Source organism: Antennarius striatus, chromosome 5 (genome assembly GCF_040054535.1).
Source record: "Antennarius striatus isolate MH-2024 chromosome 5, ASM4005453v1, whole genome shotgun sequence".
Taxonomy (NCBI): domain Eukaryota; kingdom Metazoa; phylum Chordata; class Actinopteri; order Lophiiformes; family Antennariidae; genus Antennarius; species Antennarius striatus.
Genome location: NC_090780.1, coordinates 21,092,944 through 21,110,000, shown reverse-complemented (window position 1 = coordinate 21,110,000; position 17,057 = coordinate 21,092,944). Strand labels below are relative to the sequence as shown.

The 17,057-nt window shown below is 45.3% G+C and overlaps 1 protein-coding gene across 2 annotated transcripts in view; it reads right to left on the bottom strand.

The window, feature by feature from the left end:
• sulf2a (sulfatase 2a) overlaps nt 1-16,692 on the bottom strand; it is a 29,675-nt gene extending 12,983 nt beyond the window's left edge. For both annotated transcript variants that reach the window (XM_068315051.1, XM_068315052.1), the window contains exons 1-2: nt 16,602-16,692; nt 9,710-9,766 (exon numbers count right to left, since the gene is read on the bottom strand). The gene's annotated coding sequence lies outside the window, so the exon portion shown is untranslated. The remainder of the gene's footprint in view (nt 1-9,709; nt 9,767-16,601) is intronic.
• Between the last annotated feature and the right edge of the window lie 365 nt (nt 16,693-17,057).

The window sequence follows — 17,057 nt, the reverse complement described above, 5'->3', positions numbered from 1 at the left end:
GGAATACGCTTTGAAAAGCATGTTTGAGGAACGAGGATCATCAATGGACACACTAACAGCAAAGGATGCCTGGAAGTCAGAGCGAGAGAGGAAAGTTTTGCTCTTCGGTCATTAGCTTGTAAAGTGGCTCCGAGAGACAGCAGAACTGCATCACCAGATAAAAACTTAATGCCATCCATCTTTTATTGAGAAGAGTGAATTATAAATACGGTGAAAACAGAGCTGGTCATGTCGCAGCATGGGCACGATGGTGAGAGGGATGAAAACACACAGCAGGTCGACAGGCAGATAAGTTGCAACGCCCGACAACACACATCTGTACTTTAAGTATCTCCAAGTTCAAGCAGGGCTGTCAGGACATTCAGAGAAGGACTGATAAATCTTCCAAAGGCTTTGCCGAGGCATTAATGTACTTTTCCCTTATAAATAAATCACCTTGGGCTTTTGAAACAGGCGCAAAATGTGATTCATCAAATCTTGCAGCCCCCCGAGAGGACGAGAAACACAAGCAGAATATTAGAAAACCCAGGAAAAACACAGACGTGCCGTACATATTGAAGGAGGACGAGTCATGTTGTACACTCGCAATTTAATCAGCTGTGTCTCATAATGCGTGTGAAGTATAGAGATGAAAGCTCGCAAAGCGTAAACCGAGACTCCTGGATTCGCTATCGCCGACGTTCAAGAAAGGAACGGAGAGGAAAAGACAGGGGAAAGAACCTCTGGGCAAAGAGTACGGAGAGAACAAAGTCTGAGCTCCTCCATTGCAGATGGATTTTTTTTTCTTTCTCACAAACATGAAAACTGGATTCACAGACCGAGGCCTCCACATAAAATAGAGAATGAAACAGAATGCGCTAGCAGAGAGCCTACAAATCTCTCCTGCATTCTTCATGCAAGAATTCACTATTTGCCGCATTCTATTGCGGAATGACATAAAGGAAGTGGACGAAGGGAAATTTAAATAGACACATCCAGGTCTGAATGCGGCCCACTACAACACCATCAAGCCGATCTCTTTGGTCATAATTGAGGCTGGCAAGGCTTTGCTAACGTGTGACTTTGTTCCCATTGGTCCACCTAGTTCTGAACAGTGTCGAAAATCTCCAAGGACTCTTGAATTTACCAACAAAAGTTTGCATTCAGATGCAAATCCATGCGATGGCGTGCATCTATGTGGGAATAACTCGCAGAGATGTTTGTGTGTGTGTGTGCATGCCTGGGTGTACGTGTTAGAGAAAGGGAGGGTTTGTTCAGTCCTCAATACAGTATGGAATGCCTTTTTCATGATAATAAGAAGCCGCGGTGTGTTGCTGACCCTCGTCTATCGTTTTCTGCTCGCGAATCTTTGCTCTGCCACTGAAATTGTTCATCTTGTGCTCAAAATAACAACAAAGATCGATTGAAAAAGTGTTTCAAAATTGGCCTCTATGAGCTTTTCCTGTTCATTAAACACATTTGGTGAAGCCTTTGTTGGGAAACAGTCACTTATCAACACATCTAGCTGCAACAGAATCATTATCTAATGTTGAATTTGTGAATTGACCTGTCTTTTTTCAACAAATCTGGGCCTTTAGCGACTAAATGCTGTTCAGAAGCTGGTCACTAAAATTGGCTGCTGTCCGCTGTTGAGCAGGAAACAGCAAACCAGTAGAAGTTATAGAGTGGACAGCTAGATAATGAGCTAAAAATCCTTATAAAGCTCCATGACTGAGCCTGCCGATAATTCTCAGTGGGTCTGACAGTGTGAGGGACGCCTTTCACGTCGTGACGTTATTTTCATACTGCTTTTAAAATTGATGTTTGCAGCTTCTTGAAGTTTAGTCGCTCTAATTAGAGGACAGATGCAGGTAGGGCCACATGTTTGGTTAAGCTTAGTGACAGACTGCCGTGATGGATAGATGAAGGGTATCTTACGAAAACAAAAGAAAAAAAAACTGCATCCTGTTCTCAAATGCTTTGTGTGCCTATAAACTATCTCAACACCTACTCTTTTACTCGTCTCTGTGCTGTGAAAATGTTCCTGCTTTGGTAGCGGATGTAAAAATAGAAAGCTTTAAGCTCTTTCAACGAGCGACCAACGCTGCCTGTGGAGAGGACAGCCTCCACATGACAGGTGCCTTCAGGATCCCGATAGCACAGCCGTGTCCCACATTATTGGTTTGATGGCATTCTAAAACAATAGCTCTTTTTAGCAGGTCAGCACGGTCCAGAACTCTTTGCTCCCTCAGCGATGACCTTAAATTCATATTCAGCAGCTCCGTTTTTAAAATAGTCTCCGCACATTCCTTTGACAAATGAGCCTTTGCAGCCCGATAACTAACTTAAATATTTGAGAATGACAAGAGATAATGTGGAAGCTGATTCCATTCACCGGCTAGATTTAATTTAGATTTCCCTCAGGTTCAGATAAGCTTTGCACTCTGCAGAAATTTAAAGACACAGCCAGAACCTACACAGCAATTTCCTTTGTGAATACGTCGACACAAAGTGTGTTGTTTGGACCTGTGTGGTTAAAAAAATGAAATTTCTGCTACAATAAGGGGACTGAGCTAAGAAACATTTCTTTCTGCTGTCACTGTTGCACTGTTTGCCACCACATTTCTACATTAAACTCTCCTCTAACCTTTAATACCGTGTGGAATGTGCTTCCTGGACAGTGAAATATGAATGAGCGTAATTTTAGTGCGTAACACATCATTAATCCTGCAATGAGAGTGCTGAGAAAAAGGGTGAGGCTGTGATGTGTTCTGGCTGGAAGTTCTTGCACACACACATACATACACACACATACACACACACACACACTACACTTCATTTGTTTTCGATATATTTTTCCAGCAGTCATTGAGTGAATTTTCTGGATACACCCACCTATACTTTGTTAAACTGTTTTTTATGGTCAGTCTTGGTGGAAAAAAAGCATCTTTTAAATGGCATGGACTGAGCAACCACATTCGGAGCAAGTTAAATCTTAATGTTATGACGATATTTTATCCATGAAGAGATGATTTCGCCAGACTAACTTACACAGAGCCCTGATGTTAACCCGCTAAAAGACCCTGCAGCCAGATTCCGAAATGTTGTGGCGAAGTCCTGTCGGACAAGTGAAGGCTTTTACAGCTGCGTTTTAATTTCCTGGGTTTGCAATGGACTAAAAAAAGAAAAAAGGAGATGGAATAGAGAGGCTGATACTGTATTATGGCACTATTTCAGACAAAAGGCCCGGTCAGGACGCGTTCTCGTTGGAGAACAAAGAACTCTGGCAGACACTGTATATTAGCTCTTTTGACTATATATGTACACAAAAACAAGCACACACACGCACACACACACACAGGCAGAGAGCGACAATCAGACACACAATCACTCCCACTCTGTGTATCAGACTTCAAACTTCTCTCTTCAACAAAGGGACATAAAAGGAGCGAACAACAGCTAATTATCTCTGAATCTGGAGGAAATGAACGGCATCATTTTGTTGAATTGTTCTGAAACTATTTGGCCCCGGCAGCACTGGCGGGGCATCATTCAGCGAATTCCTGAATTTTCAGCTCCTCTGGGTTAACTCGGTGAAGATATTTCTCATAATGAGCATGGATTGCCGCCGCAGCATATATAACAATGTCAAAACCTGCTGCGGTAAGGACATTTTAGTGATTGGATTCCTCTCTGAAGATGCTGGCTTTCTTGTTCATCCACTCTTGGTATCTGTTTCCAGTGGCAACCCAGCGGCATGTAGTGCTAGCGTGGTGGTCTGCAGGTTTTCGGGGGGGTTTTCAGTCAGGGTCATGGCATTTACCCCTCCTCCTCTTCACCCTGGCGGTACGCTCCAAGAGAGCCCAAAGGGAACACGGAGGTGATGGGGAAAATACAAACAGAGCCCCGATTGTCCCTGACTTGGACTCAACCCCCCCCCACAGCCCCACCTCCAGGGGTTTAGGGCTGAGAGAATGACAAACTGCCAATGGTGTTTTGTAAATATGTAGCCGTCTTCACTTCAGATGGGTTTATTCAGACGCCCGAGGGAACCGCGGCTGCTTTGCAGTCTCAAAGTGCCCTTGTCTTTCCTGCCCCATTGAGGGCGGTATGGGAAAGCATTTGTTGAGTTGTCCGAAAGAGCGGCACAATTGCCAGCTCCTTTGAGACAGACGTTGACAGCTGAAACAAGTGAGCAAGCTGGTGGACAGGGCAGCCCACCGAGTGATGGCTGTTTCCTATTGGCATTTATTGACCAGAGGCAAAAACCCCCCTACAGTGTGTCACATCTCAGCTAAATGGATTACAGACAAATCAGCCAGGGCCAATTGTTGCCCCGACCTTCCTACCTCACCGAGTCACCGGCACAGCCAAGTGACTCCTACATGACATTGTAGTGTGAGATTAATGGGAAAGAGATGACATTTATCTGCAATTATCCCTCCAAACAATGTTCAACAGGACTCTTTTAGGGGTTTTAAGCTGTCATTTGTTGTGTTTTGTTTGCATGCTGTTTGCAGGGACAGGGGGATTAGAAATAATTAAAGAAAACATGCGGTTTCAGCTTTCAGTGGAAAAACAGCTGCGCTCTGAGTAAGTTACCGTCAGCTCAGATAAATCAATACATTGGCTGGAAGCTGTAGTTCAGTTTCTGCAGAAGTGATCACTATGATAAACGGGGGGTGGGGTGAGGGGGGGATTCTCTAACTCGACTGGAAAACAATGGCTCTCCAAGAGAAGGATCCTTTACAATAACTGGTTTAACGTGGCCGAGGGGACTACTCGCTCTGGTGTTAGAGCATACCCTTTGGGGGCCGGAGGGGGCAATGTCCACTTCTTAAGTTTGTCACTCCTCCCATTCTCCATCATAACCCACTCCCCCCCTCCACCTTTGGTTTATGGCTTTCTCCTGGTCCTTTTGTCAGAGGATTACTGGGGGTTTAGAGGATGCATAGATTGATCTCTCCCTCCCCAATCAGAACCACACAAGGGGTTAAGACTGGAGCACAGAGGAGAGACCTCTGCACAATGATCCCAATTACAGAGGCTTTCTATGTATGGACACTTCTATTGCCCCCATTGCTCTACTCAAACCCACCCCAAAGCACCACTCTGTGCTTGCGGTTTGCTCAGGAGGAATCTCAGGATGTGTGCCAAAATGTTTTTTAAATCGATCAAAATCACTTTTTTTTACCAAACTCTTTGTCTTTTGTTCAGTTTTAAAGAAAACGCGATGCTCATTATAATTATCAGTCGTCGGCTGATACAGAAAACACCCGCGGCTACCAAACGGGACTCAGGTGAAACCGCAGTCACGTACGCAACCGAACGCAGCCCACATTCTGCCTCCATATTGTGAGAGAGCTCCGGCTGTCTCCATCTCTCTCTGCCTCGTCGCTGGGACGACTGCCCAGACAGCCCATCTGTCTATGTTGACCTGTGTGTGGGACCGTGGGGGCAGCCTAAGTGGCCCACGAAGGGGGTCTCTGGCATTCTGCCCATGCGGTAATGACAGCCAAACTGCCAACTGCTGTCCTAACAGCTCTGGAGGTCTCTCTGTGGTGCTGGAGTATTGATATTGTATCAGGTTGCAACGGGGCTTGGCAGCCTTTTAATGAGCGCTCAGATTGATCAGGCGGTGGCGGCGCTGCCTTTAATGTTGATGATGCTCACCGACCGTCCCTGAAGGCCTGTATCTGTATCACCGTCTGAGGAATGAGAAAAACATGCTCACACACCCAGTGTGTGGTCACTCACACTCACACCAGGGAAAATGCATACTCCCTGTGCCAGGAAAAATGCTGTTTATTTAGTGGCTCAAATTTTCTGTAATTAAAATGGAGCATCATAAAGGCGAAGAGGCCAGTGGTGATGGAATCCATTTACAGCGGCTGAAATGAGAGAAAATGCACCTGCTAATACAATCTGGGCTGTGTGAGGAAGAAATATTGAATTATCAGTTTAACATCATCAGTGTTTACAAGTTTTGAGCTACTGACACAAAACAAAATGGTTTAAAATCCACATTTAGGTCTAAAATGACAAAAACATGGTTTATTTGGCAATTAATTTTTCAAGTTTAACCTCCCACTGGCAGTAACATAATGACAATTTTGAAATTGATTTCTAAAACTGGCCGTTATGAACAGATAATGTTAGTTACTCCACCCAACATAACGCTTTATCAACACTTTCACAGAAAAAATACTTCCAGCATTTTCCTCAGAAAAGAGAAATAGCTGAAATAGCAGTAATAATTAAAAAAAACCAACAACAAAGTTTGGAGTGTAAACTTTGAAGAAAATTCAAAGTAATGTTTAAGCATTTATTCGGACACACGCAACCACCTCCTACACTAAACTAGGAGACTCGCAAACCCTCAAATAAAGAAGACAGACATATTTAAACCACCTGACTGCCAGCATCCATTACAAACCTCTACCTTTCCTCATCTCTTCATTCCTCCACAGTCTCATGTCAAGGTCGCAGCAACAGTCTCTGCTCCACTCCCTCCCATTAGCCGTCCATTAGGCTGCTGTCAGAGAAATAACCAGCTGTCTAACCCCCCCTTGGTTGTTGATCGTGACCCCGCCTCAGCCCCTGAACCCTCTGGATGCTACGGCAGGGAGCAGGCAGGATTAGAGCCGGAATGAAACTCTGCCCCGGTGCTCGGAGGAGAAGTCGCTGATTACTTTTTCAGCGGCGCTCGCTACCAGAGCGGCCAGAGCTTTAAACGCCAATCTGTCGTGCTGAAATGTGAATTTCAAAATTCAACCGCTGGGATGGAAAGGAGGGAAAAGGAACCTTTAGTGATTCTATTCATCTTAAAATATCTCTCGGCTCGCCCCCCTTCTCAGTCCACTCCCTTCTCTTTCCTATTAAACGTGAATTAGCTGGAGCACCTTGATCAGGTCTATCTCCGTTGTGTTGTAATTAGTAGTGTGTCAGGGAACCGAGGGCGACACAATTTCGCCAATAAGGTAATTACTGTGCCATCTGACCTTCATCACCTCAGCTCTACACACACACTTTCAAACCTCTCCATCACACCTTCCTATCGCATAGAGCATCAGACGGGACAGGAGATATACCAAGCCTTTCAACCCGGGAGGATTAAATGGCATCTATAACCTTTTACTGCGGATAACATGGCGCCAAAAGGTCAATCAGATTCATGAGAAAAGTGTTGTGGATGAATGTCCGCTCTTAATGAGCCAAGACCACTGTGGCACCGTCTATGTGTGAACTGGAAAAGCGTTTAAAACAAATGGGGGTACAGCAAATTCAAGACGCATAAAAAAGCCAGTAAATTCATAGGATAAGCAGACAAGCGATGGATTGCGACACACTGCCTATGGAGGAGAGAGGGATTATTTAACCGCTGTTGAGATTCAATTAATTCTCCTTAATTCACGGCTAAGGGAGGGTAAAACACTTCCCGTTTAAACCAGAAGGCCTCCATCTCCAGCAGATGTCCTGAGTACCTACAGGGTGGGCAGCGATGACATACTCGGAGTCATCCTGTGTTTGGTAAGCTCCTTGTTAAACACGGCTGTGATTAAAAGCTATTAAAGCAATTATCGTAACAGCAGGAGAGCAGGGGAACGGAGCCGAAGAGAAGAAGAGAGTCTTTTGTGGAATTCTGATGAAGCCTCTTTTCAGCGCCATTGCCCCAGATAGCTTATGTTAGCTGAGTGGCAATGCAATTGGCAAAAGTGATTTTTTTCTTCAAACACACACACACACACACACACACTTTCGTCACAGGCCGCCACTTCCTTACAAATGGGAGCGCCGATGGGAGCTGACACACAGCAAAACCATGAGCTTCTTCTGTGTTCTTACTATAAAGCGTTGCCAATGTGCTGAGTGGCCTCTCAGTGTGTGGTGGTGCAGGTTGGCACACAAACAGCACAGGGGGTTTTTATTGGGGTGCCGTCCTGAGCGTCAGGCAGCATGCCCAATGTTGACAAAGCCTGGTATCGCCTGCTGTCAGTCCATTCTGTGTGTACCCAGTGGAAAGAATCAATTAGGCTGAGCTCACAACAGCCCACTTTAATATTTGACTTTTAATGAGTGGACAGAAGGCAGGCCGGGGTGCAGACCCAAGCTGGCAGTTCCTGCCTTGCTTATGTAGAAAATGAGTAAGGAAAGTGCTCCAGCAATGAGCATCAGATACCCCAGGGAGGACGTGATGAAACACTATGATGAGAAATTGCCACCAACAATCTGCTAATCCCCCACAAAGTGATAAAAGGAAAATATCCCCTTGTCACTCAGAAGATTTTTTTTTTTTTTTTTAAAAAGCGCCCTATGCAACCAGCTGCAAACAATAAAGAAGAAATATCACATAGCTCCATCCGTAAACAACACACTCTGTGGAAGGCGTCGTGGTTTGAGAGAGGAAAGCTGAATTGATGAGGTCTTCACCGGGCGGATAAACCGCACCTTTGAAGAGTTTCTCTTGAAGACTTTTCTGGTTTTTTTATCCCGCCAAAGGCCCCCTTCTGCCAGCGAAAGAAAAATAGAGAGGCGAAAGCTGTCCTCATGCTGGGATTTTCAAAGGGGAGATCAATCCTCAAACAGAATGGCTTACCAAAGGGGCATCATTCACCTGTCTGCCGCCGGTAGTCGCACCGAGACGAGAAGAAAAGGTGATCTCCCTCAAATGTGCCGTGAAGCAAAGTTTTGGATCCCAGGCGAGAGGAACAAAAAGCTGAAACCATTCGTGGCTATATTAAGAGTAGTTAGTAGCGATGGTTTGTTAATCATTAGGAGAGCTGATTATAGTCACATACCGATGTTTTTGCAAGTGATAATGAGTCGGCTGTGCACAGCTGTGTACCTAATGTGCCCACATGTGCGGAGCTGTTTCCTCTGCAGCCATCCAACTGTTGGCACAGGATGATGCTGATCACAGCAACAGCGGCGTGTTACTGTTAAACGTCCCACACAAAATTAGCGACATCGCAATGGCGATGTGTCTGTATCACGTAGATCTTTTGGCGTTTTTAAAGGCTTGATGTTTTTTTCTTTTTTTTTTCTAACTTATTTAGAGCATTGCCCATATAATCATTGCTTGTTTAGTAGAGACATGAATCCAGTTAAAAGCTGAAAGCTACAGGGGGTGAGGCAATTTTCAGTGGTTGATTTGACAGTTCTAAGGGCTGTAACTCACTCATTAAAGCTCCTGATTATTTCTCTCAGCTTCTCTTCACACCCACTCTCTTCCTTTCTGTCTCTTTTCTATACAAAATTGTCATTTGGACTGATGGTGACAGGAGGGGCATCCGTGGTGCACAACCGCATTACCCACAGCTCTGTTTGTTCAATCTCTATCAGCGTGGCCACCGTTCTTCATTGTGTAGGATGAAATGTAAATCAGTGTCATGCAGGTCCAATGATGTGATGTGATTCTGAGGCTAATGGAAGCAGTGCAAGGTTTCGATGAATGGAAAAACAACAAACATTTCCCACCACAGTAAATACAGATAGACGTTACTGTTGCCTGTTTGGTCTTTCCTCAATAATTAGGAGCCGTCTGCTCAGAGGTGCCACCCAGAGAGGTGGAGGGTTGGGCAGACGGCACCACAGAGGTCGAACTTTGCAGAGCAGGCCACTTTGATTCCAGCGATGCGTGCATGACCGTCGGTGCAATTACAAGCAGACTTTACTGATGCGTCCGCGATGGAAACAAGACGGCCCGTTTGAAAAGGGTGAGCAGCCTTACCTTCTTCTTCTAAATGAGCCGTCTCTCGTTTCCTCTCTCTGAGAAATCAGGCAAATTCTGCAAGTAAACAAACAGTGAGAGCAGAATGAATGTTTGGAACCGATGCACGTCCATTCAGGAACCCCGAAACCTAAATCTGTTTTTTTTTTTAATAAGATATACACATTCTGGCTCTTCCAACCCCCGCCCGATGCTGGCCTTATCGTCTGAGACACCACATTTGCTATTCTGAGCCTAGATGACACTCCCAGGCCCCGTTCTTCCCTCCCACATACCCCGAGGACGGTGACACATCTGTTTCAGGAAACAACACTGACACAAACCGTAGGACATGGCAGCAAACAACCCTAAAGGCAGTGTCACAACATTCACACCGCATGCATGTTAAAGTGAAAGGACTGTGAGGTTGTTTAATTAGACCTCTGCCAGCAATAATAGTGTGAACACTATTTGAAATTTGTAGCGTAATTATCTAAAATTTTATTGCATATTTTTAGTAATAATAATAATAATAATTAAGTATCCGTTTGAGTTTTTATTCCGCTGCTCTGCTCGTTTTCAGTCAGACGTGCAAGAAAATCCTCGCGCCGCTTTAAACCAGGTTTGTGCAGCAGCCGAGGTTCAGAAAAACGTCTGTTTTCACGCAGCTCATTCCATCAAACTGCTGTCTGTCTTTACGTCTACAACAGCCTCTTGTTGTGATGTTATAAGCTGCAAGGCCTTGTTCTGCGTCTGCCTGTGAAGTCGTGTTGACAGAAGTGGAGCTGTCTGATTCATGTCCTCATGTCGGTGTCCAGCATGTAAACATCTAAATCCAGTCAAGCCAGCTTCGGTACTTCCATAACCACTCAGTGAAATCTTGGTCGTCCTCTCTGCTGATTTCTCAGGTGGTCTTTGGTGAAATTCTTTGCACCAAACAGTTTGGTGCTGCACAAACAAATGCAACAAAGAATAAACTGGACAAGCTTGAAGAAAATCCACAAATACATTAATGCAAGAATGGATCTCTGACTTCATCCAGCTCTGCTGGTCACTCACGGGCATCAAATAGATGCGAGACCGCTCATCTGTGCCCGTCCATCTGTCTAAGCATCCATCTGGAGCGATAAAAAAGAAGCTAAAAACCTCTGTCAAGGAGCAGCTTTGCTCTGTGAAGCGTATTCCTACAGAGCTTTACACACAGGTGACGCGCTGCAGCCAAGGACACAGCGTACTAAGTGGATTCATGACAAATTGAAAGTTGCGTTATTCACAAACACCGCAAGCTGCAAATGGTAAAAGTGATTTAGTTTCCTTTTTGGATGCAAAAATAAAGGTGTGATATATTTAAAATAAATAAGCAGAGATGGGCAGGAGGGAAGAAACAGGCAGTCTGGCGACAAGGCGGTGTGACAAGCGTGGCAGCCGAGAGAAAATGCGACACCTGGCCTTGTCCTTGATGTGAGTAAGAGGATGATACATCAGAAAGTGACAGGGCAGAAAGATGGTTATTACCAAGGCAAAGGGAAGATGAAAAAGAGGTGAAACTAACTATTTTTAGCGACAGAGTAAAAATACTCTGGGGGTTCATTTAATATTCCTTTCAGTAAAGGTGTTTTAATAAATCATGCTTTATTAGATGCAATCATCTCCTGTCTGAGTTACACGAAAGCTGTGAAGGCATTTTGAGGCATTCCAGTAACGCGGCCACAACAACAAGGCAACTCAGTCCGCTTTTGACCGAGATGAGCTGGAAGAGGTGTCTTCTTTTTGATCCTGATGGAGTTTGACCAAGAGGGTAAATGAGTGGGAGCTGAACGCCGCTTCTTTTCATCGGCTGTGTTCTCTCCGCTGGGAAGGAGGCTGATTGATTCCAGTGGGCTGGAACCCCGGCTCTGCCCTGATTGATCCTTCATTCCCAGCCCGTCTCTCCCCCAATTAAGATTTCACTAAGCTACCTCTGTGGACCACTCCTAACAAGTATTACCTTCCCGCCCGACACCTCCACGCTGCCCGTCTCTGGTGTTTTCAGCCATCACTCCTCATTTTCTTCTGTTACTCTTTCATTCCCGGTTTAGTTAATGTGAACTCACCTCTGAACAATAAGGATGAAATTGATCTGGATTTGCGATGAAGTATAGCCTCTTTTGTGGAGAGAGGGATTTTTTAAAAGGTTGGCGAAGGAATCCCACAGGTCATTAAACATAAGCAGTGGGTTGATGGTCCAAATCCCTGCACATCACCTCAGAATCAGCTGCCTTAGAAGAAGTCAGATTGTGAGGATTAGGATGAATTAAGATAGTCTGAATGTAGAAATCTGGGGTCTGTCAGGTGAGGAAGATCAAAAGAGTCATCAGATTAGAATTAGATCAAACGCAGTCAAAAGTTGTGAGGACAGGCGGAGGAGGTCGACTCGGGAGAAACAAACCAAATAAAACTCAGTTTCATTGCATAGAGAAATGGAGGTAATCATCCTGCCTCTCTGTCGGTGCACAAATTTCTTCGTTTGCCCTCCTTGAGGGTGCAGAGACAAAAAAAACCAAAACAGTTCAGTCACAGGTCAGTTGTGACCCAATCCCCCCCCCAGTATTAAACCTGTAATCCCACTGTTTTGGTGAGGGTAAGAAAATCCAATTTCAGAGATCTGTAATTCCATGAACCTTATTAGACACAACAATGGCTGCTCCACCCTGAGGGAGAGGAATGAAGGAGAGGGATGGAGGCGTGGATTTGGGGGGGGGGGTTCGATAGGTTGCACGCGGATGGAGGGAGGGCGATGGTGAGAAAAGACAGAGATTAAGGTAGAGTCGGAGCGCAACAAATCAAGGAAAATGGAAATGACAGAAGTGTTTTGGCAAAAGGTAAATCTTGATGAAATAAACGACAGAAGCTAACATTTGTAACTCAGTCAGTCATTTTGGCGTTCCCCGCCGCTGGTAAAAATTTCCCGTCCCAGTTTTAGCCTTGTCTCCCATTATCCTGTGGTGATGTGTTAAATTAGTCACAGCTCTACTTTTCTTGTTTCCTGTCCTTTTTCTTTATTTACCATAAATAATCCATTCTTATCTTTGAGAGCCTCAAAGAGAAGAAATTCCAGAATAGAAAATAATCTGTTTTCTTTTGTGTGGGTTACCGTGTCATCGTACCATCACCGCTGCATCCTGTATTCCGTTTAATCGTAACATCAATTTACCACTTAGGCCACCGTTATGTGAGTGCTCTCATTGATTGTTTGCTGAAATCTGTGAGAGTGTGGTGTGTTTTCCTTTCTAATGGACATCATCTCCGCGCACACCTCAGTCAGACGCGTTGACAGACATATGCAGCAGATCAATCGATAAAAACACCCGCTCTCAGTAGGTTAATTCAATGCAAAAGTGTTGCAAGAAAAAGCCGCAGCTAACAGCAAAATGTGCAAAGTGAATGCCAATATTGGAGATATGAGGAGGGCTTCAGTGACCTGCTGTTTGATAACGCAACTGAGAAAAGGGCCCCTAGCTGCCGTCCCCTCCTGAGATAGATAGGGCCGTGAAGCCGGTACCCTGTGGCCTGCAGGGTGTAATTACATTTCCCCGTGGGGGCACCTGAACCACAGCAGCTCAGCCATACATGGACAGATTGAAATCTGATTGCACTCCAAACACGAGTGTGGGAAATCACACGCTGAAGTCGCAGCGAGAGAAACCCGACACGCAAGCGTCAACCAGAGGATCACGCGTGTTTGAACACACAACAACGTTCATCTCCTTATTTGTTCCTATCAGTCGGAGACTCCTTCTCCCCCACCAATCCGCCCCGCCGATGGGAGAGGAGCGTTTGAGCGTTGTCATCAAGGAGTCCCTCTCCATCATTAGAGCCACCAGGAGCAGCAGAGAAGAGATTTACGTGCAGATCTCAGGATGCCGCCTCATCGCAGGACCCGTTCGCTGCATCTCATGCATACAGATGAAGGAGGACCCGGAGAGGAAGCATGTGAACGCTGCTCACTGTCAGACGAGTTTTTAATGTATTCTATACAGGCACCTCATGTGTGAATGAATATGTAATAAAACCGCGGTTATGTTTCCAACTTTTAAGCTGAAATATCTGCTAAATTAACTTTGACTTGGAGCGGGCTTGCTCTCTAAATGGGTGCAATCCATTCAGATAAATATCTATCCAAGCATGAAATCACATCATTATTGAGACCCATATATTCTAACGTTAAGTTGCCGGGTCTCACCTTAGATTGTTGGGTTTTTTTAAAAAACATTGCAGGCATGCACAACCTTGAAGTCTCACTTTTCTTTACTTTTTCCGCGTCTTTCTGGCGGAGTGAAGCCACGCAGCTGTCGGCGGAAGATTGATACGAAACCCTTGTCAACGGTAGACACAGGAACAGATGCAATCGCTTCAAGATGTATTAGAAAGACATGTTTTTCCTCAGCTTTTAGCACATTGTCCCTTTTTTGTTATGACAGCTTTTCCATATCAAGTAACTTGAAGATATTTGGTGACAGTTCAGCTTGTTTTTGTTTTTTTTGTTTTTTTGTCTTGGCCAAATTAAAATAGAAATGATTGAATGGTAACATTTGGAAGGACGACAAGAAGCCGTAGCTAAAAGCATCATCTTTAGGACCCACAAATATAACCTTGTGATGTCTAACCACGAAAGGTCAGGGCAGTGGTAAAATGAGCAGACTGTGACACTGGTCTGGCTGCCTTCAGGCCCACAGAGACCATAAGGCGGTGTCACCTTGGCTGCAGTCACTGATATCCACCACCTGTCACCACGGTGCCCCCCACCACCCTAACCCCCCCCAACACACACACACACACACACACACACACACACTACCCTGGCAAAGGGATGCAGCAACGATGACAATCGCTTCGTCGATAGCAGTGCCTCTTAAGTGGCGCCGGGGGAACGCGTCCTCTGCCTTCATCAACAGCTTGAGTCAACAGCCTCTGCGTGCAGCATTAGCATAAAATACATATTCATACTGGTGGCTCCCTTCAACGCCGTCGCCGGGCCGCCTGCTCATTTCACAGGCATTTTTACAAACAGCATGTCAAGCGCCACATTTTCGCCGGGAGTCCCACATGGCCTCCTATGTATTCACAGCACGGCTGCTGCAAACAACATCAACAGGTCTCAAGGTCGTCACTCCCACTGACAGTGTGTGTGTGTGTGTGTGTGTGTGTGTGTGTGTGTGTGTGTGTGTGTGTGTGTGTGTGTGTGTGTGTGTGTGACGTATATGTGTCTTAGAAAAAAGCGTGCTAACAAATGAGGAAGAACAATAGGAACTCTTAAAAAGATGTGAGCAACAGAAAATGGTGTGTGTGAATGTGTGTGTGTGTGTGTGTGTGTGTGTGTGTGTATGTGCGTGCGTGTATTTCCCTGTGAGTGTGAGTGCATCTTTTGTGTGGTTGGGGTTAATACCGTGTGATTTTGTCGACACGTCCCATTACTTTTGCGATCGTAATCATTACAGCTTGTTTGTGCAATTATGAATCTGGATTACGTATGAACGCGGCTCCACGGCACTCAGTTAGATGCATGTCTTTGTGTGTGTGTGTGTGTGTGTGTGTGTGAAGTGTGCAGCATGCGGCTCTCATCCTAACACATGCAGGGTCTAACTGACAGGTAGACCAAGCAGGAGCACTTCTTCTTCTCCTTCTTCCTTCCTTCCTGGTGAGAAAGGAGGCCAGTTGATGAGGGGGCTCAGGGCTTCCATGGCAGAGTGCATCACCATAAATAATGAATGCTTAAAGAACAGATCTCTGAAGCTTCTTCACTTTCCATTCATCCTTCCATCCTCGCATTTGTTCACCCATCCACCCATATCACTGCAAACAGCACGGGGCCGTTCAGCTGTCTCGGTCATAAATATTTCAGCCTTTAGGTCAGCGCTTGGACCTGCCTCCACTTTGCTGCTCTTACCACCACCGCCGCTTGGTGATGACACAGCCTTTTGACCCATACAGATATTGACAAAACACTGACACTGAGTACATTCACTTGCACCGACACTAAAGCTGTGCGTGCTTCTGTGCTTCTATAGGAGTGGCAGTGACAGCAACTGTTGAAATGGCGACTGTTGAAAGCCTCACTGCCTGATGGAAACCTCCCTGAGATCTAAAAATGACCCCCCTCCCCACACACACACACACACACACACACACAGGACAAGCAGGCATGAAATAAAATCATCTTTGGAGAGTGTCTTATTTTCACAGTTGTAATTGTTTTTTTAATTTGAAATCCCCCGTACGCTTTTCAGCAACAGGATCATATTCAGCAGAGTAAATGTAAAGCACTGCTGGGATAATAATGTTCCAGAACACTGAAACAGATGGATAAAGATGTCATCACATCATCATAAACTGGATTCAACACCAAGACCGGTGAACGCTGTACTAAATTCTTTCTTCTAGACTTGGAAAACAATCACAACATAATGACTCTCGGACTGGAACGCATGCAGAAACGTGATGACTTATATTACAGACCCCCCCCAAAAAATGGAGGTGCACCTCATGTCAAATGCCTCCAGTCACAAAAAAACAACAACTACCAACTTGTTCCAGTAGACAAACAGCAGCTCTTCTGAATGCTGCTTCTTGTATCCAAAGCAACACACACACACACACACACACACACACACTGTGAAGAGTCCGTTGAATGAATGAGACATCGTACCTCTCATAACCCTGATGAAACATCAACGGCTACGTGCACAAATATCTCAGAGGCATAAAAAAAACGACCGGATCAGAGCATTCAAGTGTAAACTAGGGCAAAGCTCCGGCACCGTGCCTTTCAGATACACTCTGGAAGGAAGTCCAGTACAGGAACGAGCATTCACACACACACACACACACACACACACACACACACACACACACACAGGAACAATAACCCACACACCTGTTCTGGGTTGTCCAGTACATCCGGATCCAGATCCAGTCCCCCTGTGCCGGCGGAGTGAGGAGCTCGTCTCACCCCCCACACGAACCGGTGCAGACAGCTCACTGTTATAGATGCACTGACAAGTGAAAAGAGGGAGGCGTGGCTTCACATGAGATAAATAAAAGAGGGAGGGAAAGAGGGAGGAGAGGCTCCCTCAATCTACAATTCAATTTTGCCCTCACTCTCTTTTTCAGCAGCGGTTCGGTCCTCCTTGTATCACTCCTTTGCTTTCTCTTTATCACTCCCTGTGTGTTATTCTGCCTTTTATTTCCTATTCTACATCCTGATCCTTCGCCTACTCTTCATCACGTTAAACTCTTTCCCTTTCTCCCTCCAGGTTTTCATTCATGGGTTAGTGGCGTTTTAGTGTGTGTGTGTGTGTGTGTGTGTGTGTGTGTGTGTGTGTGTGTGTGT